A 10658-nucleotide genomic window follows, 5' to 3' on the forward strand; every position below is an offset into this window, starting at 1 on the left:
CTGACGTGCAGTCTTTCCACGTGTGCTCTGTCATCACGTGCTGTGTGGGAAACACCCGTGCGGCTCACGTCACAGACGCGCTTACGCGCTGGGGGCCTTTGGTCCAATAGAATCGCGTATGCGTGCTGACGCGCTTACGCGCTAAGGGCCTTTCCTCGGTTTTCACGCTGACGTGCAGGATTTTCACGTGCCAAATCACTCCGTACCAAGCTGGCCACGCGTAAGCACACGGAAGACCACGCTCCTGCCCAGAAGGCCGAACTACTGCCCCCCAGAGCCCCGAGCACGCTCCCACCTGCCATCTGCTGCTGCCTGACTGCCTGCTGCCCACGTGCACTGCCATTTGCTGCCTGCACATCAGCCAGGGGTGCTGTTGCTGTGACCACCCCTGCTGGAACCGAAGACTCCCGACTGGAATTCCATCGCTCCACAGCCCAGCCCCAGGACCCAGTTGCACACCCACTCCTGCCTCTGGGGTTGTCATGTCGGGGCAAACACCATCTGTGACCACTGACAACCCCCGGCCAGAGAGGCAGAGGGGCACCAGCTTCAGTGCCACCGAAGTTGGTGTCCTGGTGGAGCAAGTCCTGGGGCAGTATGATGCCCTCTTCGGAGGTTCCCGCGCCGACAAGGAAGGACGGACTCGGATCTGGCCTACATCGTGACTGCCATCAACGCGGAGGGGGTGGCAGTCCGGGACTTACAACATGTCAGGAAGCGCTGGGAGGACTTCAGGTCCAGGACCCTGAACAAGGCCCGGCGCCTCTTGAAGGCAGCGGATGCCAAGGGGCGCCGGGGCCACTTGTCGGAAGAACAGATGGGGGTCCTGGAACGCATATCCCCAGCGCTCCACGTCCAGGTCCTAGAGAAGCAGACCCGTCTGGAGTCGAGCGGTGAGTGTACATGCATCCTGATTGTGAGCAGTGCGTGTGGTGATCATTCGCCATTGTGCCGGTTGCACATCTGTTTGGCAGAGGTGTGGACATGCATGCAAGTGTGGTGGTGTGTGTACATGTGTGGTGCACTTCCTGTGTTGCATGTGATGTCTGGGTCCCCTTTGGCTGCTGATGCTGTTGTATGTGTAGGGATGGTGGTGGCAGTTGCGATATGGCTGTGGTATGGCTCATGTGTGCCAGTTGCAATGACATGTGTGTTGGGGATTGTGATGACATGTCTGAGGTTTGCCAATGCCACTCCTGTGCAACTGTCATGCGTGTATGTGTCCATTGTACAGTGCCCTGATGCCTGTGTTTTGTTTCTCCCTGTCTGCAGCGTCAACTGATGAAGAGGGCGGAGAAGGTGCTGTGGAGCACAGCGGCGGGGATCCGACCGCCAGCCGGAGACACAAGGCCCGGCTCCCCTCCCGTGTTGTCATCTCGTCGGGGAGTGAGGAGTCCGGTGCCGCGTCCCAGGCCGCAGCTGCCGGGGGGAGGTCCAAGAGGCGGAGGTTGCAGTTGGACTCCTCGGCAGCAGAAGGGGCAGCTGGGACCCCACAGGGCCCAACGGGGGAAGATGGCACGGAGTCATCCAGGTTGGTGGGGGGTTTGGTGGAGGAGGGGGCCGCGCAAGCACCAGAGACGGGGTCTGGAGGTGGGGATCCCACTGGTGCTAGTGGTGCAGTGCAGGACCAGGGACAGGAGGCAGCACAGGCGGCCGCGGAGGTGCCTGTGTGCAATCCTGTCCCTGATCCTGTCCCTGCATCATCTTGCACCAGCAGGGATGCCTACGTCCAGACCCGTTTTCAGGCAGGGGATGAGCTGACGTCAACTGGCCTTCCTCTGCCTGCGGACGTGGCCATCCAGGTCCGGGTTGAGCCTGTCCTGGCTGGTGTGGCGTTGCGTCAACGGGCCATGCGAGGTGACCTGCAGTCTTTTCATGGAGAGACTGCACGTCATCTCGAATGGCTCGTTGACCACGTCAGCCTGCTGGGACAGGTCACCCAGGCCGGATTCCTCCGTCTGATGGGGCTTGCTCCGACCCCCTCCTCAACTGGACCCCCTACGCGCCAGTCGTCCTCTGTGCCATCTTCCCACCCATCAGTCACCTGGGTGCCCTGTGGAGCTGCCTCTGACGGTGCGGCCAGGCTGGTGGAGGAGGCATCCCTGCCACAGTCGGGAGTCGGTGGTCCAGCAGGGGTGGCCACATCAACAAGTGCACCCCAGCCGGCAGTGGATGTGCAGGCAGCAGGAGGCAGTGCACGGGCAGAGGCAGAGCAGCAGCAGCAGCAACATGGTGGGAGCCATGAAGGCTCGGGGCTTTCGACAATGGAGGGGCAGGCATCGGCCGGAGGGCAGGGGGACCCAGGACAGAGAGTGTCTTCTGTGTGGCAGCGGTTGGGCCACGCCATAGGTGCGGAGCGGCGGCGGGCGGAAGAGGCGCGGCTCACAATGGTCAGGGCGGAGAACTCCATGCGGAGGGCCCTGAGGCGGGCCGAGTGCCTCGAGGCAATCCGCAGGGGGTTGGAGGAGGACACAGCGTCGTCCCTGCGGACCCTCGGGGCCATGGAACTGGACCGCCTCCGGGACATCGAACAGGAGTTCGATGATGCCCTGGCCCGGGACACCACAGAGTGAGCCGCTGGACTTGCCCGCCGCCTTTGTATATAGTTCTTTAGTTTTAGGTTTCCTTTCTTTCGTATTATGATTTGGAGTCGACGGACACTGCTCCACTTTTTGTATATAGTTGATTTTTAGGTAGGTTTTTTAGTAGGTTTCCTTTGTTCAGTTGGGCTCATGGACCCTTGTAATTTTTGTACATAGTTCTTTATTGCATGGAGATTTTTTTACATTTGACTTTGGACAACATTTTTTTTTATTTGGATTTCATGTTTTATTTTTTCCTACGGACATGCAGCTTATTTTTGTCATTCACATTGTAGTTTGTTTTCTTTCTTTAGCATTCTTATTTTTTTTCAATACATTTTTGTTTGCATACTTCACTGTGTGGTATCATCTCATTGGTTTCATGCATGTCATGTTGTGTGTTTTCCCATTCAATTGCAACCATTGTGTGTGACGGACTTGGCTTCATTAGCTTCATGAACATTGGGGGTGTAACATGTGATTTCCATTTCCATGTGGGTGAATGGGTTACTTGGTAGGGCTTTTTGGCTGTGGAGGCTGACCATTACGCACATGATTGGGGATTGTGAGGACCTGGTGGGGGCTGCCCATGGTGGCAGGGGGGTGGGGGTGGTGGGAGACATGAGTGGGGGCCTGGTGGAGGCTGCCCCTGGTGGCTGGGGGGTGGGGGTGGTGGGAGACATGAGTGGGGGCCTGGTGGAGGGTGCCCCTGCACTGCTGGTGGGTGGGGGTGCAGGGGGACATGAGTGGGGGCCTGGTGGAGGGTGCCCCTGCACTGCTGGAGTGTGGGGGTGCAGGGGGACATGAGTGGGGGCCTGGTGGAGGGTGCCCCTGCACTGCTGGGGGGTGGGGGTGCAGGGGGACATGAGTGGGGGCCTGGTGGAGGCTGCCCATGGTGGCAGGGGGGTGGGGGTGGTGGGAGACATGAGTGGGGGCCTGGTGGAGGCTGCCCCTGGTGGCAGGGGGTGGGGGTGGTGGGAGACATGAGTGGGGGCCTGGTGGAGGGTGACCCTGGATGCTGGGGGGTGGGGGTGGTGGGAGACATGAGTGGGGGCCTGGTGGAGGGTGACCCTGGATGCTGGGGGGTGGGGGTGGTGGGAGACATGAGTGGGGGCCTGGTGGAGGGTGCCCCTGCACTGCTGGGGGACGGGGGTGCAGGGGGACATGAGTGGGGGCCTGGTGGAGGGTGCCCTTGCACTGCTGGGGGGTGGGGGTGCAGGGGGACATGAATGGGGGCCTGGTGGAGGCTGCCCATGGTGGCAGGGGGGTGGGGGTGGTGGGAGACATGAGTGGGGGCCTGGTGGAGGGTGCCCCTGCACTGCTTGGGTATGGGGGTGGTGGGAGACATGAGTGGGGGCCTGGTGGAGGCTGCCCCTGGTGGCAGGGGGGTGGGGGTGGTGGGAGACATGAGTGGGGGCCTGGTGGAGGGTGACCCTGGATGCTGGGGGGTGGGGGTGGTGGGAGACATGAGTGGGGGCCTGGTGGAGGGTGACCCTGGATGCTGGGGGGTGGGGGTGGTGGGAGACATGAGTGGGGGCCTGGTGGAGGGTGCCCCTGCACTGCTGGGGGGTGGGGGTGCAGGGTAACATGAGTGGGGGCCTGGTGGAGGGTGCCCCTGCACTGCTGGGGGGTGGGGGTGCAGGGGGACATGAGTGGGGGCCTGGTGGAGGCTGCCCATGGTGGCAGGGGGGTGGGGGTGGTGGGAGACATGAGTGGGGGCCTGGTGGAGGCTGCCCCTGGTGGCTGGGGGGTGGGGGTGGTGGGAGACATGATTGGGGGCCTGGTGGAGGATGCCCCTGCACTGCTGGGGGGTGGGGGTGCAGGGGGACATGAGTGGGGGCCTGGTGGAGGGTGCCCCTGCACTGCTGGGGGGTGGGGGTGGTGGGAGACATGAGTGGGGGCCTGGTGGAGGCTGCCCCTGGTGGCTGGGGGGTGGGGGTGGTGGGAGACATGAATGGGGGCCTGGTGGAGGGTGACCCTGGATGCTGGGGGGTGGGGGTGCAGGGGGACATGAGTGGGGGCCTGGTGGAGGGTGACCCTGGATGCTGGGGGTTGGGGGTGGTGGGAGACATGATTGGGGGCCTGGTGGAGGATGCCCCTGCACTGCTGGGGGGTGGGGGCGCAGGGGGACATGTGTGGGGGCCTGGTGGAGGCTGCCCATGGTGGCAGGGGGGTGGGGGTGGTGGGAGACATGAGTGGGGGCCTGGTGGAGGGTGCCCCTGCACTGCTTGGGTGTGGGGGTGGTGGGAGACATGAGTGGGGGCCTGGTGGAGGCTGCCCCTGGTGGCAGGGGGGTGGGGGTGGTGGGAGACATGAGTGGGGGCCTGGTGGAGGGTGACCCTGGATGCTGGGGGGTGGGGGTGGTGGGAGACATGAGTGGGGGCCTGGTGGAGGGTGACCCTGGATGCTGGGGGGTGGGGGTGCAGGGGGACATGAGTGGGGGCCTGGTGGAGGGTGACCCTGGATGCTGGGGGTTGGGGGTGGTGGGAGACATGATTGGGGGCCTGGTGGAGGATGCCCCTGGTGGCTGGGGGGTGGGGGTGGTGGGAGACATGAGTGGGGGCCTGGTGGAGGGTGACCCTGGATGCTGGGGGGTGGGGGTGGTGGGAGACATGAGTGGGGGCCTGGTGGAGGGTGCCCCTGCACTGCTGGGGGGTGGGGGTGCAGGGGGACATGAGTGGGGGCCTGGTGGAGGGTGCCCCTGCACTGCTGGGGGGTGGGGGTGCAGGGGGACATGAGTAGGGGCCTGGTGGAGGCTGCCCATTGTGGCAGGGGGGTGGGGGTGGTGGGAGACATGAGTGGGGGCCTGGTGGAGGCTGCCCGTGGTGGCTGGGGGGTGGGGGTGGTGGGAGACATGAGTGGGGGCCTGGTGGAGGGTGCCCCTGCACTGCTGGGGGTGGGGGTGCAGGGGGACATGAGTGGGGGCCTGGTGGAGGGTGCCCCTGCACTGCTGGGGGGTGGGGGTGCAGGGGGACATGAGTGGGGGCCTGGTGGAGGCTGCCCATGGTGGCAGGGGGGTGGGGGTGGTGGGAGACATGAGTGGGGGCCTGGTGGAGGCTGCCCCTGGTGGCAGGGGGGTGGGGGTGGTGGGAGACATGAGTGGGGGCCTGGTGGAGGGTGACCCTGGATGCTGGGGGGTGGGGGTGGTGGGAGACATGAGTGGGGGCCTGGTGGAGGGTGACCCTGGATGCTGGGGGGTGGGGGTGGTGGGAGACATGAGTGGGGGCCTGGTGGAGGGTGCCCCTGCACTGCTGGGGGGTGAGGGTGCAGGGGGACATGAGTGGGGGCCTGGTGGAGGGTGCCCCTGCACTGCTGGGGGGTGGGGGTGCAGGGGGACATGAGTGGGGGCCTGGTGGAGGCTGCCCATGGTGGCAGGGGGGTGGGGGTGGTGGGAGACATGAGTGGGGGCCTGGTGGAGGGTGCCCCTGCACTGCTTGGGTATGGGGGTGGTGGGAGACATGAGTGGGGGCCTGGTGGAGGCTGCCCCTGGTGGCAGGGGGGTGGGGGTGGTGGGAGACATGAGTGGGGGCCTGGTGGAGGGTGACCCTGGATGCTGGGGGGTGGGGGTGGTGGGAGACATGAGTGGGGGCCTGGTGGAGGGTGACCCTGGATGCTGGGGGGTGGGTGTGGTGGGAGACATGAGTGGGGGCCTGGTGGAGGGTGCCCCTGCACTGCTGGGGGGTGGGGGTGCAGGGGGACATGAGTGGTGGCCTGGTGGAGGGTGCCCCTGCACTGCTGGGGGTTGGCGGTGCAGGGGGACATGAGTGGGGGCCTGGTGGAGGCTGCCCATGGTGGCAGGGGGGTGGGAGTGGTGGGAGACATGAGTGGGGGCCTGGTGGAGGCTGCCCCTGGTGGCTGGGGGGTGGGGGTGGTGGGAGACATGATTGGGGGCCTGGTGGAGGATGCCCCTGCACTGCTGGGTGGTGGGGGTGCAGGGGGACATGAGTGGGGGCCTGGTGGAGGGTGCCCCTGCACTGCTGGGGGGTGGGGGTGCAGGGGGACATGAGTGGGGGCCTGGTGGAGGCTGCCCATGGTGGCAGGGGGGTGGGGGTGGTGGGAGACATGAGTGGGGGCCTGGTGGAGGCTGCCCCTGGTGGCTGGGGGGTGGGGGTGGTGGGAGACATGAGTGGGGGCCTGGTGGAGGCTGCCCCTGGTGGCTGGGGGGTGGGGGTGGTGGGAGACATGAATGAGGGCCTGGTGGAGGGTGACCCTGGATGCTGGGGGGTGGGGGTGCAGGGGGACATGAGTGGGGGCCTGGTGGAGGGTGACCCTGGATGCTGGGGGTTGGGGGTGGTGGGAGACATGATTGGGGGCCTGGTGGAGGATGCCCCTGCACTGCTGGGGGGTGGGGGCGCAGGGGGACATGAGTGGGGGCCTGGTGGAGGCTGCCCATGGTGGCAGGGGGGGTGGGGGTGGTGGGAGACATGAGTGGGGGCCTGGTGGAGGGTGCCCCTGCACTGCTTGGGTGTGGGGGTGGTGGGAGACATGAGTGGGGGCCTGGTGGAGGCTGGCCCTGGATGCTGGGGGGTGGGGGTGGTGGGAGACATGAGTGGGGGCCTGGTGGAGGGTGACCCTGGATGCTGGGGGGTGGGGGTGGTGGGAGACATGAGTGGGGGCCTGGTGGAGGCTGCCCATGGTGGCAGGGGGGTGGGGGTGGTGGGAGACATGAGTGGGGGCCTGGTGGAGGGTGTCCCTGCACTGCTTGGGTGTGGGGGTGGTGGGAGACATGAGTGGGGGCCTGGTGGAGGCTGCCCCTGGTGGCTGGGGGGTGGGGGTGGTGGGAGACATGAGTGGGGGCCTGGTGGAGGGTGACCCTGGATGCTGGGGGGTGGGGGTGGTGGTAGACATGCATTGTTGATCAGTAGTGCAAGGTGACATGTGGGTTGGCTGGTGGGCATGCCCATGGTGAATGGGCTGCCTGCGGGACATGGGCAGGGGTGCAGGGTAGTCCCCCGTGGTGTGGGCTGGCTGCAGGGTCCGTGGAGGTTGTAGAGCGTACACCTGGGAGGGCCCACACGGCCAATTCACGTGTGGTACTCCCCAGAACCCCTGAAATACACATACCCTGCTGAAATCGCGTGTGGAACTTCCCGCGCACCCCTGAAATACACATACCTTGCTGGAATCGCGTGTGTAACTTCCCGCGCACCCTTGAAATACACGTACCCTGCTCGCACTGGGCCAATCGTGTGTGGAACTGAGCGCGCACACCTGAAATACACGTACCCTGCTGAAATCGCGTGTGTGACTTCCCGCGCACCCCTGAAATACACATACCTTGCTGGAATCGCATGTGTAACTTCCTGCGCACCCCTGAAATACACGTACCCTGCTCGCACTGGGCCAATCGTGTGTGGAACTGCGCGCGCACACCTGAAATACACGTACCCTGCTGGAATCGCGTGTGTAACTTCCCGCGCACCCCTGAAATACACGTACCCTGCTCGCACTGGGCCAATCGTGTGTGTGACTTCCCGCGCACCCCTGAAATACACGTACCCTGCTGAAATCGCGTGTGAGACTTCCCGCGCACCCCGGTATACACGCACACGTATTTTTTGTCAGCGGGTGTCCGTGTTTGTGGGTACCCCTTTGCACTTCATTTGTCCTGGAGGGCCACAGTATAGGACATTCATCATGGCAGTATATAGGTGCTATTTGTTGGCGCACCTTTTGGCGCACATTTCTTACAGCCGCAGAGACGCTACCGCCTGCTTTCTTGTGGCGGTCGTGTTTGTGCCTGTGCGCTGGTTTGAGCGTGCGCTTTTTTCCCCTATTCTATTCCATGAATACGTGTTGTAGGCGAGCGTGTGGGCGTTCCGCGCACTTGTGCCCTGTACTTCCCCCGTGACGCCCACGTTTTGGCAAGTTGTTCCCCATTCCGAGTGTTACGCCCGTGTTACGCCTACTTTTGTTGCGTGCGCCGCGCTATGTGCGAATTTCGCTGTGGCCTGTGCGATTTTCGCTGTGACCTGGCGCACGTTGTTAGATGGCCTGTGCGCCAACGTGCGCCGCGCACTGTTTTATCGCACATCCGCTGGTTTTCTCGCGCACGGCCTTCCATGAATCGATGTGCGCTGCTTTTGGTGCGATTTTCGCACTTGCACTGCGATTTTCGCTATTCCACTGCGATTCGCACGTTTTTGCCCACTTGCGCCGCGCTAATTATTCCATGAATCGGCCTCTTAGTATCGAGTGAGCACAACATCTAGAACTTTTGTGAAGACTAGAGCGTCATGCTAAGGTCGCAATTTAGAGCAGGTGACAAAATAAGCGTAAGAGTTTATAATTAGTTCTTGTGTGATCCAGTAATGTTGCCAGTTTGTTAACCAGAAATTGCAGTGTCTTTTCGTAAATGAGATAAACGGTTTTATCGAGGCAACGTATAGTTGTTGTTTTTTTTTAGATGAAGTATGACTCGTCTTGGAGTCGTGTTTAAAAGGTTATTTACTAACTTTTTTTGCACTAATGCTATATATGGTAATTGTTCCCGTGATATATACTGAGTGGCCTATGTTTGTCTTCCATTTTTAGATCAGTTTACTAATGAGAAGTAATTCCTATCTACCGCTGTATGAAACAATCGATAAAGTCAAGTGGTAAGATAAACCGTCATTAATTCGTTATGGTTTTATAGCTGTGTATTTGACGTTGTAACAGCACCAATTAAGGCTGTTTGTCCTGTTCCCCTAGGTCATTGTTGAATTATAAACCAATTAAACCACCCAAGGAGTGCTCAAGGTTGGATACCTGGTGTTGCAATGGCGAGCATTGGAAATTGATGTAATACGACACAAAAGTTTACCCCTGATGAATTTCTCTGTATTATTTTCTGACGCAAATGGGAACGAAACATGTCGGGATCATGTATACTGTTATATTAATTAAGCAATTAGAATAGGACATTGATTGTCTACTAGAGTTCCCTGAAGAAGGAATTTGTCAATAAATGCAGTAAATGTCGTTATGCTAAACACATGAATGTATGATTTTGAAAAGTGTTAGCAGGTGAATGTGTCTTTTGCCACTGTGCATTGTTCTTTCCATTGGAATCTATAACAAATATATCGGAGTTTTAGATGCTTCTGATTATTTAACACATGTAACTTTATTTGAGAATGAAATATGTAAAGCAATTTACATTATTTTATGATTTATTTTTTAATGAAATATATGTAATAAAGAACAAAATTGTTTGTATAATTTGGTGTGAGGATATAATTTATAATAATTACTCCAGGATTGTTTTGAGTTGAATTACGATATATTTTCTTTTTTTTCCCATCTTTTTTATACTCTGTTGAGCAATACTCCAACGGGTGGTGTCCCTTGTGGACTTAGACCTTGATAGGGGACAGGCAAGAGGTGTCAAGACCTGTTAATAGAATGGTATAGGTTTTACTAGGGCACGGCCTTGACCTCTTTAAAATACCCTCAATCCTTACTATTTTTTTCCTTGTCCTTCATACTCACGGTGTATTGTACACTGAGGGGAGGGGACCGGAGCATAATACAGAGCAGATATATACCTAGATGAAAACAATGTGCTGGTCCCAGTGGTCGAAGTGAGCGGGAGCTGTTGGAAGCGGTGCTCCTATACTTTTTTAAATTACCTTGTACAGCTCCTTTACTTTTATTTTAAAAAGAAACCGTTCCGGAATGGTTTTGTTTTAAAATAAAAGTGTAGGAAGAAGTTGAAACCTTCACTTTCAGTGCACTGCACTGCACAATCCCTTAAACAGCAGGTGCAAGTGTTTGGGGGGTGTATTGTGTGTGGGAGGGGTTGTGGCTGTCAGGTTTGTGGGGATTGTGTGCAGGGAACATAGTTCCACTACTTCTTTTCGTGCACTTCGACCACTGGCATGCACACGTGCAGATACACTGAGCACTGTCCCTCCCTTATACTTGCTCCTGGAATCACCACTACCAGTCCTCCACTTTTGCATGCAAAGCGCAAACAGCTGCACTGCTCAGGAACACTTTGGGCCCGATTCCACTCTGAAAAGCCTTTCTTCCCACTGGGCATTGCTAGCCACCAACGCTATTTAGGGGTAGCTCCTGCTACCCCTAACTTTC

General features: G+C 59.6%; 1 long non-coding RNA gene across 1 annotated transcript in view; it reads left to right on the forward strand.

Annotated features, from left to right (window-relative positions):
• LOC138525786 (uncharacterized) overlaps nt 1-9785 on the forward strand; it is a 122475-nt gene extending 112690 nt beyond the window's left edge. The window contains exons 3-4 of the long non-coding RNA XR_011283432.1: nt 9117-9181; nt 9276-9785. This is a non-coding gene — a long non-coding RNA (uncharacterized lncRNA). The remainder of the gene's footprint in view (nt 1-9116; nt 9182-9275) is intronic.
• The last annotated feature ends 873 nt before the right edge of the window (nt 9786-10658 follow it).

Source organism: Ambystoma mexicanum, chromosome 7p (assembly GCF_040938575.1).
Source record: "Ambystoma mexicanum isolate Mex_15411 chromosome 7p, UKY_AmexF1_1, whole genome shotgun sequence".
NCBI classification, from domain to species: Eukaryota; Metazoa; Chordata; class Amphibia; order Caudata; family Ambystomatidae; genus Ambystoma; species Ambystoma mexicanum.